At 34.2% G+C, this 15,357-nt stretch overlaps 1 pseudogene; it reads right to left on the bottom strand.

Annotated features, from left to right (window-relative positions):
• Positions 1-885: 885 nt before the first annotated feature.
• On the bottom strand, positions 886-1,573 carry LOC124977963 (ubiquitin carboxyl-terminal hydrolase isozyme L3-like; annotated as a pseudogene).
• Positions 1,574-15,357: the final 13,784 nt, after the last annotated feature.

The following is a 15,357-nucleotide window of genomic DNA, read 5'->3' as shown; positions in this document are numbered from 1 at the left end:
GCTGCAGCTCCTTGTCAGCCACACAGTCATGAGGATACACAACCAATACTCTACAGTATACATACATTTTCAATCTCTGATAGTTTTAACTTACAATGGGTTTATCAGGTTATAATCCCATCGTAAGTTGAGGAGCATCTGTATTCCATATTTAGCTCTCTTCTTGAAATAATTTCCTCGAGACAATCCAATTTCTCACGTTGGTTGCATATTTTCCAGCTTCCATTGCTGTAAACAGTTTACCACTATTATTTTGTGAACTTGGAAAGTTGATGTGAAATATTATGCACTTTGAAGTCAAAAATAAACTCAAAACTAATGAAGCCAAAATTTTAGGTGATTGGATTGAATAGAGAAATAGAGGCCATCGGAGTCTGGGGAGTTGGAGACCACACCTGGGATATTGGAATGTCAGTGTCTCCAGAGCCCTTTTGATCACCACGGTTACACCACCCAAAAGGCTGCAGACAGGGAATTGCTAGTCAATGCCCCCTGGGCCTACCTGCCTGAATCACTCCATTTGGCCCCTTCCCCCTGCCCATCCGCTTCTCACCTTTTTTTCATCTCATGGCACCTCCTAGGCACTTCCTAGGCAGGAAGAAGAAAGATAAGGGTGGAGAGAGAGCAGGAGAACAAAGGAGACTCTAATCTATAAAAAGGGTAGGGTACGCTCGCTCACTTCTTGGGATGCCAGAACACCAGCCATGGCCCCCTTTTCCCTCTCAGGAGATCTCTGTGTTACTACTTTTATTTATTTTTAAATTTACATAAAGTTTAATCAGTCAAGTTAATGAAAATATCAAAATTTCTGAGTTAGTGTATGGCAGTGGAAGCTTAACTTTTTTTGCAAGTAATACAGCATTTGGTATTTCCATCATCAACAAGCTATGCTGCAGAAAGAGCAATTGCATTAAATCTTAATTCATCAGGGTCATTTTCCATAAACTTCTTGCAAACTTCTATGGCATCCTCTAATAAAGTTTCATCACTAGTTTTCCCATGGTTAATTGGAAATGGTTTCCACCCATCTAATTCATAGAGATGCCCATCTACATGAACTAATGCAATAAAATGAAGATCTACTTTTTCATCTATACTTGGTGCCTCGGTCTGACCTTCATGGGCACTGGTCTCCTGAGTAACTAGAATAGTGTCATAGTTCTCAAGGTATCTGGCTCGTTCTTCAGGGCTCATTGATACTGACTCTTCCAGGAATTTTTTCAAGGTTGATCCAGATTCAAAGTGCATCTTGTCTTTATTGTTTGCAATAGCATGGATAAGTCCAATTGTTCCACAGGCATTGCTGATTGTTTGCTTCATGAAATATACTGATGATGTAACATCCTGTCCCTGATAATTTATTTTTTCCCCTTCTTCTGTTTGAATACTTCATACTTTTCTGTAATAGGAAAGAGAAGTAACACTGCACAGACTGGTCTTGGTACCAAGCTAAGGAGTTCAGGATCCATTCTGTTTAAATCAATAAATTGCCAGTTAGAATGTAGACCTAATTGAGAAACTGGTTGGTGACCTCAGGATTGGCCTCCAGTGGCAGCCAGTGTTGACCCTCCATGGCCGTTCTGCCCGGCCCCTCTCCGGCTCTCTGTGTTACTACCTTTAAATTAAACATGCTTCATATGCTTGCCTCAGCATGCTTCTCTAATGTTCAAATTTCAACATTTGAAGAAACAGAACTTGTCACCGATTACCGGTGGTATCACTAGTTAACTCCAGAAGGTTTCCTCATTTTAAGCTTGCATTTCAGAAGTTTAATAAATTTTTGGTTTACTTCTCGAAACGTAGATACTTCTATATAATGCATTATCAGTCTACTATCAACAGAGTTGTATACTCTTCCAAGAAGCTTAATGAAGCACTAAATTACAAAATAAACATTAGTCATCCAAATATCCCTCAGAGGTAGATAAAGCTCAGTTAAAGTAAGATCCCTCTCAAGGGTTAGCTCCACTGAAAGGGCAAGGAAGACATGTGAAGTCTCCTCCAAAATCTCACATGTGAGACAATGCAAGAAACTTTAGAGGTGAAACGATTGGGTTATAAGAGTTTTAACCTAAACAATACATTGATCTGGTGATAGAGAGTAACTGGCTGGTAACTGTAAGCAGATAGGGTGTGGCTTGAGGACGTGAGTCACTGGGATGTGCCTTATATTTTGTCCCTGGCGGGCGGAGCGGAGCATCTCTCTCTGCTTTCCCATAGTCCTGTCCTGAGCTGCTGTTCTCCACCACGCCCTTCTGCCATGATCTTCTGTTCCACCTAGAGCAGAAAGCAATGGAACTGACCATCTATGAACTAAGACCTCTAAAACCATGAGCACCAAATAAACTTTTCCTCCTCTAAAATTGTTCTTGTCACGTGTTTTGGTCACAGGAATAAAAAGTTGACTAAAACACATTATTAGAAAGTCAAATCATTATATGAATCCCGGAATTCTGACAGCATTTTTCCTAATCATTATTAATTCACCTTTTATTGGTAATGACTGATACAACTCTCATTTCAACAATCATGTTTTTCACTATTAATCCATCAAAAATTATTGTCACAAACTTTTATGAATCCTGCACTTGATGTTTACCACTGATTTTTAAATTAATGCTTCTTTCTTACTTTGCCTGTCTTCTTTCTGTATTTTCTTTATAGATACATTTCTTTTTGTTAGGCTCTAGCTCCAATATTAATGATTTGGCATTGCTTGATGTCTGGCTACATTTGGCAGAAATGCATTAGACAGGCATGTTTGGATAAACTACATTCTAATTTATTCCACTGTCCCTCAAAAAATAGTATCCTCAGTAAGGTTTCTGGCTTACTGGTTAGTGATGAGAATGGCAAGTTCTTTTCTCAAAAAGCAGTAAAAACCTGAAAAAATTGACAAGAAAAGAATGGCAGAAAATCAGTCCTCTGGAAATGACTCAAAGGGATTCAATGCTTTCAGAAGAATTTATGTTTGAAAACTGCTGGTATTTAGTTCAAGGATTCAATGATTTCAGAAGCATTTATATTTGGAAACTGCTGAAATTTAGTTCAAAACAGTGAAAATATGTAATATGTAACATTCTAGCATGGAGAAACTCTTATCCATCCCTTCCCAAGCTTGTTCAGTGTGATATCTGGCTATGCTCTACTGGCCTGAGGCTTCAGTATTAATGCATAAACATGACTCTTTACAAACACAACTATGCCAGAGTGACCTCAAGCTATCCACACATTCTTGGCCTATCATGAGGCTGTAAATATGCACAAAGAGACTTGAAATGACCACACAGAAAATAAAACCCAGGGAAGATCTGAAAATAGTTTGAACAGCTAATGTGTTCTACCAAAACAGGGCCATCACTGGGTGATGTAGGACTCATTAGTTGAAAAGAAACCACACCTATAGTTAGAAATAACTAAAGACTGCTACAAACAGTAAACATGTAGGCTAATTGGAAAGACTACATATATTTTTTTCTGACCAGTATTGACATTATATATATATTTTTTTTATTTTTACAGACTGCATTTTGATTCATTATACACAAATGGGATACAACTTTTTTTCTATTTTTGTGCACGATGTAGAATCATACCATTCGTGTAATCATACGTGTACATAGGGTAATGATGTCTGTCTCATTCCATCATGTTCATACTCCCCTCCTTCTCATTTCCCTCTATGTAATCTAAAGTTCCTCCATTCTTCTCTCAACCCCCACCCCACCCCTATATTTTTAAAAAATTCTTAAGTTCAAGAAAATGAATAAGATTGTACAAAGCAATAACTACTCCTATAATGACAGGTTCATAATGGATATAGCAGCAGCATGACAATGAGGACATGAAGAAGGGTGAAAGTTACTGGAATTAGTATTATCCCAAAGTAAATTGTTGCAGGTTAATAAGCATTTTGTATTCCACACGGCAACTACTGAAACATATATAGAAAAAAACAAAGAATCAAAATGTACACTAAAATATGTATTTATTTCATGCAAAAAAAAATAGCATCCAAGGAGCACAGTGATTCAAAAGAAAGGAAATATTTTTAAAACAAATAGTAAATATAAATAAGGAAATATCAATTAAAGCAAGTCAAGGTGGCACATGCCTGTATCCCAGTGACTTGGGAGGCTGAGCCAGGCAGATAAGTTTAAGGTCCACCTCAACAATTCAGCAAGGCCATAATTGATTTAGATATTAATTTATTTAAGCAAAATTAAATGTGAGTAATCTAAACATCCCAATAAGAAAGTAGATTGCCAAATTGAATTACAACAAAAATATTCAATTACATACTCTCTATAGGAGACAAGAAAAATACTTTAGATTCAAGATACAATTTAAAATCAAAAGGAAGGGGATAATATAGTAAGAAAATAGTACCTATCAGAGGGATGGAGTGACTAGGGTAATATAAGACAATATGGAACTGACATTTAAAATACTATTGGATTCTTAATTTTACTTCTTGCACTTTAGGAATCTTGTTAAGGAAGTCAATTCCTAAGCTGACATGGTGGAGATTTGGGCCTACTTTTTCTTCTATTAAGTGTAGGGTCGCTGTTCTAGTGCCAAAGTCCTTGACTCACTTTGAGTTAAGTTTGGTACAGAGTAAGAGAGGGAGGTTTTAATCAATAAATAGAATGGATTCAAACTAAAAAGCTTCTTCACAGCAAAGGAAATAATCAAGAATGTGAAGAGAGAGCCTACAGAATGGGAGAAAATCTTTACACATGCACCTCAGAGCATTAATCTCCAGGATATATAATGAACTAAAAAAAACTTAACACCAAAAAACAAATAACCCAATCATAAAATGGGCTAAGAAACTGAACAGAGCTTCATAGAAGAAATACAAATAGTCGACAAACACATGAAAAAGTGTTCGACATCACTAGCAATTAGAGAAGTACAAATCAAAACTACACTGACATTTGTAGTTTCTCACTCCAATCAGAATAGCAATCATCAAGAATACAAGCAACAATAAATGTTGGTAAGGATGTGGGGATAACTTTTGACTATGTTATTCCACTTCCCAATTTATACCCAGAGGACTTAAAATCAGCATACTGTAGTGACAGGGCCACATCAATGTTTATAGCAGCTCAATTCACAGTAGCTAAACTATAGAACCAGCCTAGGTACCCTTCAACAGATGAATAGATAAAGAAACTGTGGTATATATACACAATGGAATATTACTCAGCCTTAAAAAAGAATGAAATAATGGTATTTGCCAGTAAAAGATGGAGCTGGAGAACATCATTTAAAGGAAATAAGCCAATCTGAAAGAACCAAAGGCTAAAGTTTTTTTCTCATATGCAGATGTTAATTCACAATAAGTGTGAAGGGTGCTAGGGAAGAATAGACAGAGGGGAATGAAGGGATGGGAGGAGGCTTTGGGGTAGGAAGGATGGTAGAATTACCCTGTGTGCATATATGATTACTCAACCAGTAAAATTCTACATCACATATAACTAGAAGAATGAGAAGTTATACTCTATTTATGTATGATGTGTCAAAATGCATTCTACTGTCCTATATAACTAATTACAACACATTTTTTTAAAAATTCTTAAAAAATACTATTGGAGACAGAGCCTTTCATTATGACATGAGTCAATATATCAGGAAAATATAATAATCATAAATGCATATTCATCTAAGAACAGAGATCTAAACACAGCAAAAGTTGGTAAAATAATTCCAAAATTTTAGTTTGATATTTTAATACCCCCTTCTCAATAATTAATAAAACATCAACAGAGAATATAAGTAAGCATATAAAACATCAGAACAACACTATCAACTAACTCCTCCTATGTGCAGAATGAACCCATTTTAAAAGTACACTTGGAATATTCTTTTGGATAAAACATGTTAAGACACAAAGAAATTTCCATTACTTTATACAAAGTATGTTCTTCAACCACAACTGAATTAAATTAGAAATTAAAAATAGAAAGAAACCTGGGAAATCAACAAATATTTGCAAATCAATACATTTGTAAATAACTCATGGTTAAAGAAATTATAAAGGAAATTATAAAATATTTTATACTGGTTAAAATAACACATCAAAATTTATCAACATCAACTAAAGCAGTGCTTGAAGGAAAATTTACAGCTTTTAATAACTGCATCAGAAAAAGATTAAGCCCAAAATAAGTAGAAGAAAGAAAATACACTTCAAATGACATCATTAAGAGAAGAGAAGCCAAAAACTGGGAGAAATATTTAAAAACTATGTATTTGATCAAAAACTTCTATAAAAAATTATAAAAATTATTACCACTCAAGAATAAGAAAACAACTGAATTTTTCAAATGGGCAAATGATTTGAATTGATATTTCACCAAAGAAGACATATGGATGACCGGTAAGCAAATGAAAAGATACTCGTCAACACTAGTCATTAGAGAATTATAAATAAAAACCATGATGAAATATCATCGGATATTTATAATCATGGCTAACACAAAAAGATAGTACCTACTTAATGGTAAAGATATTGAGAAACTGAAACCCTTGTCCACTGCTGGCAGGACTAGTAAATGTTAGAAGCAGAAAACGGTACAACTACTATGGAAATCACTATGGAAGCATCTTAAGACGTTAAAAAATACACTTATCATATGACCAAGCAATTCCACTCTCAATAATCTACCTAAGAGAATTAAAAATATATGTCCGTAGAAGACATGTACATAAATATGTAAATGTTATTCATAAATATTTCCAAACTGGAAACATTCTAAAGGTTCATTAACTGGCAAATATGCAAACAAACATGAATTATTATTCTGTAACATGAAGAAGTAATGTTGCAACATGGGGGAATCTATGCCCATCCAAAGACCCCATATGTAAAAGATGGCATATTATGATTTCCTTTATGTGAAACAACTAGAAAAGGCAAATCTGTAGACAGAAAACAACATGGTGATCCATTCTACATTTTAATGTAATAGCACTGATGAAAATTGTTTAAAGTTTGATTTCATGTTTTATGTCAGGAATAGCCACTTGTCATGCATGAAGTCATTTTTAATGGTTTTACTTGCAACTTTCACTAGCATTATGAATAGGTATAAAATTACAAAAATAAGTCAATATACTCAGATCATTTTCCCAAAGATATGATATCTAAATAAGTAATAATTTTAGGTTTAAAGTAGAATTATCATTTTACTAATTTTTATCTATTATACAACTTTTTTTAAAAATTGGAATGATTTTTAAAAAAACTTATAATACTCTTACCACCAAAAATTAACATTTCCTTCCATTTTTTTGTGTTTTGAATAAAACTTGATAATACATAACTAAAATTTAATACTGTTGTTTTTAATCCTTAATGTCATATTTCAAATGTTTCTCATGCCTGTAAATTTGCTCCAAATCTTATTTTTAATACTTGTATAATAATATAGCACTCTGATTTCTTTGAGACATGACTAAAAATGACATTTCTATCTCAAAGATTATATATTTGAAGCTCTTAATACCTATGGTTAGCTTGCTGCTTAATATAAATAGAAACATTCTAACAATATTCAATCCCACTAGGAATGAATGACTCCTTTCCCCAGAATATTAATTTTAAACATTGACAATCTTATAAAGAAAGTTACTCTTTTGGTTAGCATTTCTTCAATTATTGTGTGGTGGAATTTGGATAACTTGCCTAAGTAAGAATTATCTGATGAAGATTCTGAAAACTTTAAAAGTTTTAACTGTTGAAATTCTGGGTCATTGTTTTGTGACCCAGAACTTTGGATGCATCTTCTGTTTAAAATTCTGAATACATAGAACAACAGTGAAATGCATGAACAGTATAACCTGGATGGAAACGACAAACGTATTATCCCATAAAATCCCTCCTTTATCCTCTATCCTATGTCCATCCTTCAAGTCACAGTAAAATTGTTAACTTCTTCCTGAAGTTTCTAAAAGCAAACTCTTCTTCTTCATATATCCCAGAAATTTGTTTGCTCCTTTATTGTTGCAACAGTTTTAATTAACAAATAAATGTAGGCAGGGGATTGATAAGAAAAACAGATACCTAATTCATGCTCTTTAAAACTATGTTCCTATTAAATTGTTTCCCCCCACACACACACACAAAGATGCACTGAATTTCTTTAGCAACTGCTAATGCTTTTTATGCAATGTTGCTATGGCATGGATTTTCAGAACCTTGAACTTGGCTGTTTTATATCAAATTTCTTAAAATTCCGACCTAATATTCCATTTAGGTCATATAGTGATCACTTTAACATTAGATTATTTGTGCAATAATTTGAAAAAACTTAAAGGTAATAGTACTTTAGGAAAACACTAAACCAATGAGTACAACCAAATCTCCAAGAAGGTTCTTAATTTTGTTTCATTACTAATTGTTATTTAGTATCCCATTGTAGAGAGAACTTTAATACAACTAATTCTCCTTAGTTTGTTGCTCTTATCTTTTTCTTAGAGAAATTCAAAATAAATAATTTTCAATATTTCTTCCCTTGGTAAATATTTATATTTTAGTATGATCACTTAAAGCACATTATGTGCTTAAAACTATTGAGCAATATTAAGATGCAATGTCCCAAGACCAATGAGAATTTTCATGGAATTTGGATAGACTGGATTAATTTCTGCTTTGACGGATTTTGTTTGTAAATTTTATTTGTATTCTGCAAACCTGTCTTGATGTTTCAAGTTTCTGTCCTAACACTAGGAAAATCATTGTGATAATTATAATCCCATGTGTTAAAAGTTTACTTATGCAACAAATAAATTTGACATCTAAAAACTAAAGCAATAGATGCATTAATTTGGTAATTGTCCTCCTTTTACTTCAGATTTCACCAGCTCTGGCCATCAATCAAAAAGGTTTTTTGTGTGTGTGATTAAAAAAAGCTTCTAGAAAAGTAAGTTATTGCACAAAATAAATGTCAGAAGTGATGAGAACTAAGCATTTGCTCAAAGGAAAATTCAATTATCAAATTCTTTAATAGCTCTATTTACACATTTATTATCAATTCTAAACATAGCTTTGCCTGAATATTCTCCTCTTATTATTAATTAAACATTATGCAATTGAAAGTTTTGCATCTTAAATTTCAAAACATACAACAGACTTGTCGTATTTTGACAAGTTATAATCAAGGTGCCAAGATTTATTTAATCTAAAAGATCATTATTTATAATAGATTAAAGGATCACCTATCATTTGTTTCTGCTGAATATGGAAATAGCATAGCACTCCTTAAATACACATCAAGCCTTAAGGACTTGCTAATCTTTTTATAGTGCTCTAGGGTAGCAATACTAAGATCATTGAAGAGGGAGTGATAGAAGCAAGAGTGGAGAATAGGAGCTTTCTACCATCATCCTCCAGAGAAGCACTGATTTTGGTAGCTACTCACAGATGTGAGTTATTTTGTGGGGGTCAAGAAGTCCTATGGACATGTTCCAGCAATTGTTGGAGCAAAATAATTTGAGAATAGCTGCATTTGAGAGATAAGAATAACAGTTTCACTTTACCTACATAACCCCTTCCCTAAGGCACCACAGCTCAGTGGCAAGGGAATGGTCTATATAAAGCTTTCCAACAGAAGAAAGTAAGAGACTGGTAAGTGAGCACATGGACAGCCTTGTCTTGTTCCTGAATTTAGTGGAAATACCTTTTGATTTTGCTTTGGATTTGTCATAAATGACCTTTATGATGTTGAGGTAAGTTCCTTTGATCCCTAGTTTCCCCAGTGTTTTTAACATGAATGGGTGTTAGAGTTTTTCAAAGGCCTTTTCTGCCTCTGTTGAGACGATCATATGATTTGTGTTCTTGATTCTGTTTAAGTAATAAATTACAATTATTGATTTACATATGTTGAACCAACCTTGCATCCCCAGAATGAAACCCACTTGATTATGGTTTATTAGCTTTTTGATATGTTTTTGAATGTGGTTTGCTAATAATTTTTCTTTTTGCATCTAAGATTTTTGCATCCATGTTCATCAGGGTTGTTGGTCTGTAGTTTTCTTTCCTTGATGCATCTTTGTCTGGTTTTGGTATCAGGGTTGTACTAGCTTCATATAAAGTATTTGGGAGAGTTCTTGCTTCTTCAATTTTGTGGAATAATTTGAAAAAGATTGTGTTTGTTCTATGTAAAGGTCTGGTAGAACTCTTGCTGTTTCAATTTCATTACTTGACATTGGTTCATTTAGGGTTTTTTTTATCTTCCTTGTTCAATTTGAACAGGTCATTTGTATTTAGAAATTTGTTTATGTCTTCTGATTTTCCAGTTTATTAGAATAGAAATTTTCAAAATAGAATCTGATAATCTTCTGGTCTGGGTGATATCTCCTTTTGAATTCCTATTCTTGTTGATTTGCTTCTTCCCACTCTTTCTTTTGGTTAGTTTGGCTAAGGGTCTGTCAATCTTATTTATCTTTTCATAGAACCAACTCTTCATTACATTGATCCTGTGGATTTTCTTATTTTCAATTTCATTGATTTTGGCTCTGATCTAAATTATTTTGTCCTCTACTGGTTGGGGGTTAGTTTGTTCTTCTTTTTCTGAGGCACTGAGGTAGAGCATAAGCTTGTTTATTTGGGATCTAATTTTTTAATGAAGGCACTAAGAGCTATAAATCTGCCTCTTAGAACTGCTTTCAGACTGTCCCAGAAATGTCGATATGTTATGCTTTTGTTCTCATTCATTTCATAGTCTCTCCAAAGAGGGCACCTTTTTCAACCTAGAGTAGATCTGAGGCCTGAATAGATCTCAGCACCACCAGCCAGATCTCCCCTCAGAGAACATGACAAAGGAGCAATACACTGGGAATACACTAATCTGGTACAAAGGGTCAAAATGCAAACTGAACATCTTAACCCACCACCTGGTGAGAAGGGAAACTAAGTCTTACAGAAACAGATTCAATCTTGGGTCACTCTAGGTGGTAACTCAGCAACACAATAACAGGAAGAGGTCAATATCCTCCACCCCTTTTTCTATCATACTTACTCAAGAATAATTGGTAAGAAAGACTATGGGACATAGACATTGTCCACCCATTGTGGTCAAATATTCTGATGACTTCAGAGGACAAGGTCCCTTCAGTCTAAGATACTGGATTTTCTTTTCTTTTCTTTTCTTTTTAAATACAAATGCATTTAGAATTGTTTTCCTTATTCCTCCTATATGTGAGTGTGTGAGAGACACAGAGATCAAGATAGAGGAGGGAGAGAGACAGAATGTGAATGTGTATGAGCATGTGAATAATGAGTGTCTCTCACCAGGTGCTTGCTGGGATACTGTGGCTGTCTGTGAGGTTTTGTTTATTGTTTTTTTTCTGATCTCCCAAGTCCTGCTGATGTCACAGAAGTCATACTCACACCAAGATGGCTCCTACCTCAGCTCTCTGTGGCCAGTCAAGATTCAGCATATGCTTATTTAATAACCAAGTGTGTCTGCAAAGGACCTGCATGGTTTGCCACCTCTTACTTCAGGTAAATTCAGGCGGTGCTTTTTAATTCTGTTGGTACTGGGAATGAAACCCAGGGGTGCAACTCCACTGAGCAACATCCCTAGTCCTTTTTATATTTTATTTTGAGACAGGGTCTTGCTAAGTTGCTTAGGGCTTCACTAAGTTGCTGATGCTGGCTTTGAATTTGTGATCCTTCTCAGGCATTTCTAAGTACATTTCCTCTATTGACTTAGTGTCCCTGTAGATTTCCAGTAACTCACCTCCTAACCTTCAGTAGAGGAAATCTGCAATACCTCAGAGTTTCACTACTAGAGGGATAGATACCTGACCAATATGAGAAAACAAGGGAAGAAAATGTCCCAAACAAGCCTAGATGCTATATCAATAAAATCCAATGACAGCATGGCAGAAGAAATGTCAGAAAGGGAGTTCAGAATGTACATAATCAAAATGATCAGAGGAACAAACGATGAGATGAAAGAGCAAATGCAGGCTTTGAATGATTGCACCAATCAATAGTTAAAAGATCAAATACAGGAAGCAAAAGATCACTTCAATGAAGAGGTAGAGATATTGAAAAAAAAAAAAAAACAAACAGAAATCCTTGAATAAAGGAAATAATAAACCAAATTTAAAACTCTGTAGAAAGCAAAACCAATAGGATAGAACACCTGAAAGACAAAACCTCAGACATTGAAGACAAATATTTAACCTTGAAAACAAAGTTGACCAAATAGAGACGATGGTAAGAAATCATGAACAGAATCTATAAGAATTATGGGATATCATGAAAAGGCCAAATTTAAGAATTATTGGGATTGAGGAGGGCTTAGAGAAACAAACAAAAGCAATGAACAATCTATTCAATGAAATAATATCAGAAAATTTCCCAAATCTGAAGAATGAAATGGAAAATCAAGTTCAAGAGGCTTATAGGACTCCAAATACACAAAATTAAAACAGACCCACACCAAGGCACATTATTATGAAAATACCTAACATACAAAATAAAGACAGAATTTTAAAGGCTGTAAGAGAAAAGAAGCAAATTACATTCAGGGGAAACCAATACGAATATCAGCAGATTTGCCAACCCAGACCCTAAAAGCTGGAAATGCCTGGAACAACATTTTTCAAGCTCTGAAAGAAAATGGATGCCAACCAAGAATCTTATACCCAGCAAAACTTACCTTCAGATTTGACGACGAAATAAAATCCTTCCATGATAAACAAAAGCTAAAAGGATTTACAAAAAGAAAGTTGGCACTACAAAACATTCTCTGCAAAATATTCCATGAGGAAGAAATGAAAAACAATGATGTAAATCAGCAAAGAGAGGAACTACCCTAAAGGAATAATCAAATAAAGGAGAAACCAAGTCGCGTCAAAAAACAAAAATGAGTCAAATGACTGGGAATACAAATCATATCTCAGTAATAACCCTGAATGTTAATGGCCTGAACTCATCAATCAAAAGACATAGACTGGCAGATTGGATTAAAAAGAAAGATCCAACAAAATGCTGCCTGCAAGAGACTCACCTCATAGAAAGAGATACCCACAGACTAAAAGTGAAAGGATGGGAAAAAACATACCATGCACATGGACTCAGCAAAAAAGCCAGAGTATCCATCCTCATATCAGATAATGTGGACTTCAAGCCAAAGTTAGTCAGAAGGGATAAAGAAGGACATTTCATACTGCTTAAGGGAAGCATAAATCAGCAAGATATAACAATCATAAATATCTATTTCCCAAACAGTGGCTCATGCATGTACATCAAACAAATCCTTCTCAATTCCAGAAATAAAATAGACCACAACACAATAATACTACATGACTTTAACACACCTCTCTCCCCACTGGATAGATCTTCCAAACAAAAATTGAACAAAGAAACCATAGATCTCAATAACACAATCAATAATTTAGACTTAACGGACATTTATAAAATATACCATCCAACCAAGAGTGAATATACTTTCTTCTCAGCAGCACATGGATCCTTCTCTAAAATAGACCATGTATTATGCCACATGCTACTGTTAGCAAATACAAGAAGATAGAGATACTACCTTGTACTCTATCAGATCATAATGGATTGAAATTAGAAATAAATGACAGAAAAAAAAAAAAAAAACAGAAACTACTCCAACACCTGGAGATTAAATAATACACTACTGAATGATGAATGGATAACAGAAGACATCAGGGAGGAAATAAAAAAAAATTCTTAGAGGTAAATGCAAACAAAGATACATCATATCAAAATCTCTGGGATACTATAAAAGCAGTTCTTAGAGGAAAATTTATTTCACAGAGCACATTCAAAAAAGAAGAAAAAAATCAACAAATAAACAACCTAACACTACAGCTCAAAGCCCTAGAAAAAGAAGAACAGACCAACACCAAAAGTAGTAGAAGACAGGAAATAGTTAAAATCAGAGCTGAAATCAATGAAAATTGAAACAAAAGAAACAACAGAAAAAATTGACAAAATAAATAGTTGGTTCTTTGAAAAAATAAACAGAATTGATAAACCCTTAGCCACACTAACAAAGAGAAGGAGAGAGAAAACCCAAATTACTAAAATTCAGAATGAACAAGGAAATATCACAGCAGACATGATTGGAATACAAAACATAATTAAAAACTATTTTGAAAATCTATACTCCAACAAAATAGAAAATCTTGAAGACATCAGCACGTTTCTAGAGACATATGAATTACCTAAACTGAACCAGGAGGAGATACACAATTTAAATAGAACAATTTCAAGTAATGAAATAGAAGAAGTCATCAAAAGCCTACCAACAAAGAAAAGTCCAGGACCAGATGGGTTCTCAGCCAAGTTCTACAAAACCTTTAAAGAAGAGCTCATTCCAATACTCCTCAAAGTATTCCATGAAATAGACTAAGAGGAGGGAACCCTTCCAAACACATTCTATGAAGCCAATATCACCCTGATACCTAAACCAGACAGAGACACATCGAGGAAAGAAAATTTCAAACCAATATCCTTAATGAACATCGACGCAAAAATTCTCAACAAAAGCTTAGCAAATCGCATACAAAAACATATTAAAAAGATAGTGCACCACGATCAAGTGGGTTTTTATCCCAGGGATGCAAGGTTGGTTCAATATCCGGAAATCAATAAATGTCATTCACCATATCACCATATCATCCCTTCATGCTCAAAACACTAGAAAAAATAGGGATAGTGGGAACATTCCTTAACATTAAAAGTCCATCTATGCTAAACCCATGGCCAATATCATTCTAAATGGTGAAAAACTGAAAGCATTCCCCCTAAAAACTGGAACAAGGCAGGGATGCCCTCTTTCACCACTTCTATTCAACATTGTCCTTGAAATTCTACCCAGAGCAATTAGACAGACCAAAGAAATTAAAGGGATACAAATAGGAAAAGAAAAACTCAAACTATCCCTATTTGCTGATGACATGATTATATATTTAGAGGAACCAGGAAATTCCACCAGAAAACTTTTAGAACTCATAAATGAATTCAGTAAAGTAGCAGGTTACAAGATCAATGCTCATAAATCTAATGCATTTCTATTCATAAGTGATGAATCTTCAGAAAGAGAAGTTAGGAAAACTACTCCATTCACAATAGCATCAAAAAAAATAAAATACTTGGGAATTAATCTAACAAAAGAGGTGAAAGACCTCTACAATGAGAACTACAGAACACTAAAGAAAGAAATTAAAGAAAACCTTAGAAGATGGAAAGATCTCCCATGTTCCTGGATAGGCAGTATTAATATTGTCAAAATGGCCATACTACCAAAAGTGCTATACAGATTCAATGCAATTCCAATTAAAATTCCAATGATGCAC

This window comes from Sciurus carolinensis, chromosome 2, assembly GCF_902686445.1.
Source record: "Sciurus carolinensis chromosome 2, mSciCar1.2, whole genome shotgun sequence".
Classification (NCBI taxonomy): domain Eukaryota; kingdom Metazoa; phylum Chordata; class Mammalia; order Rodentia; family Sciuridae; genus Sciurus; species Sciurus carolinensis.
This window is presented reverse-complemented; position numbering and strand designations above follow the sequence as displayed.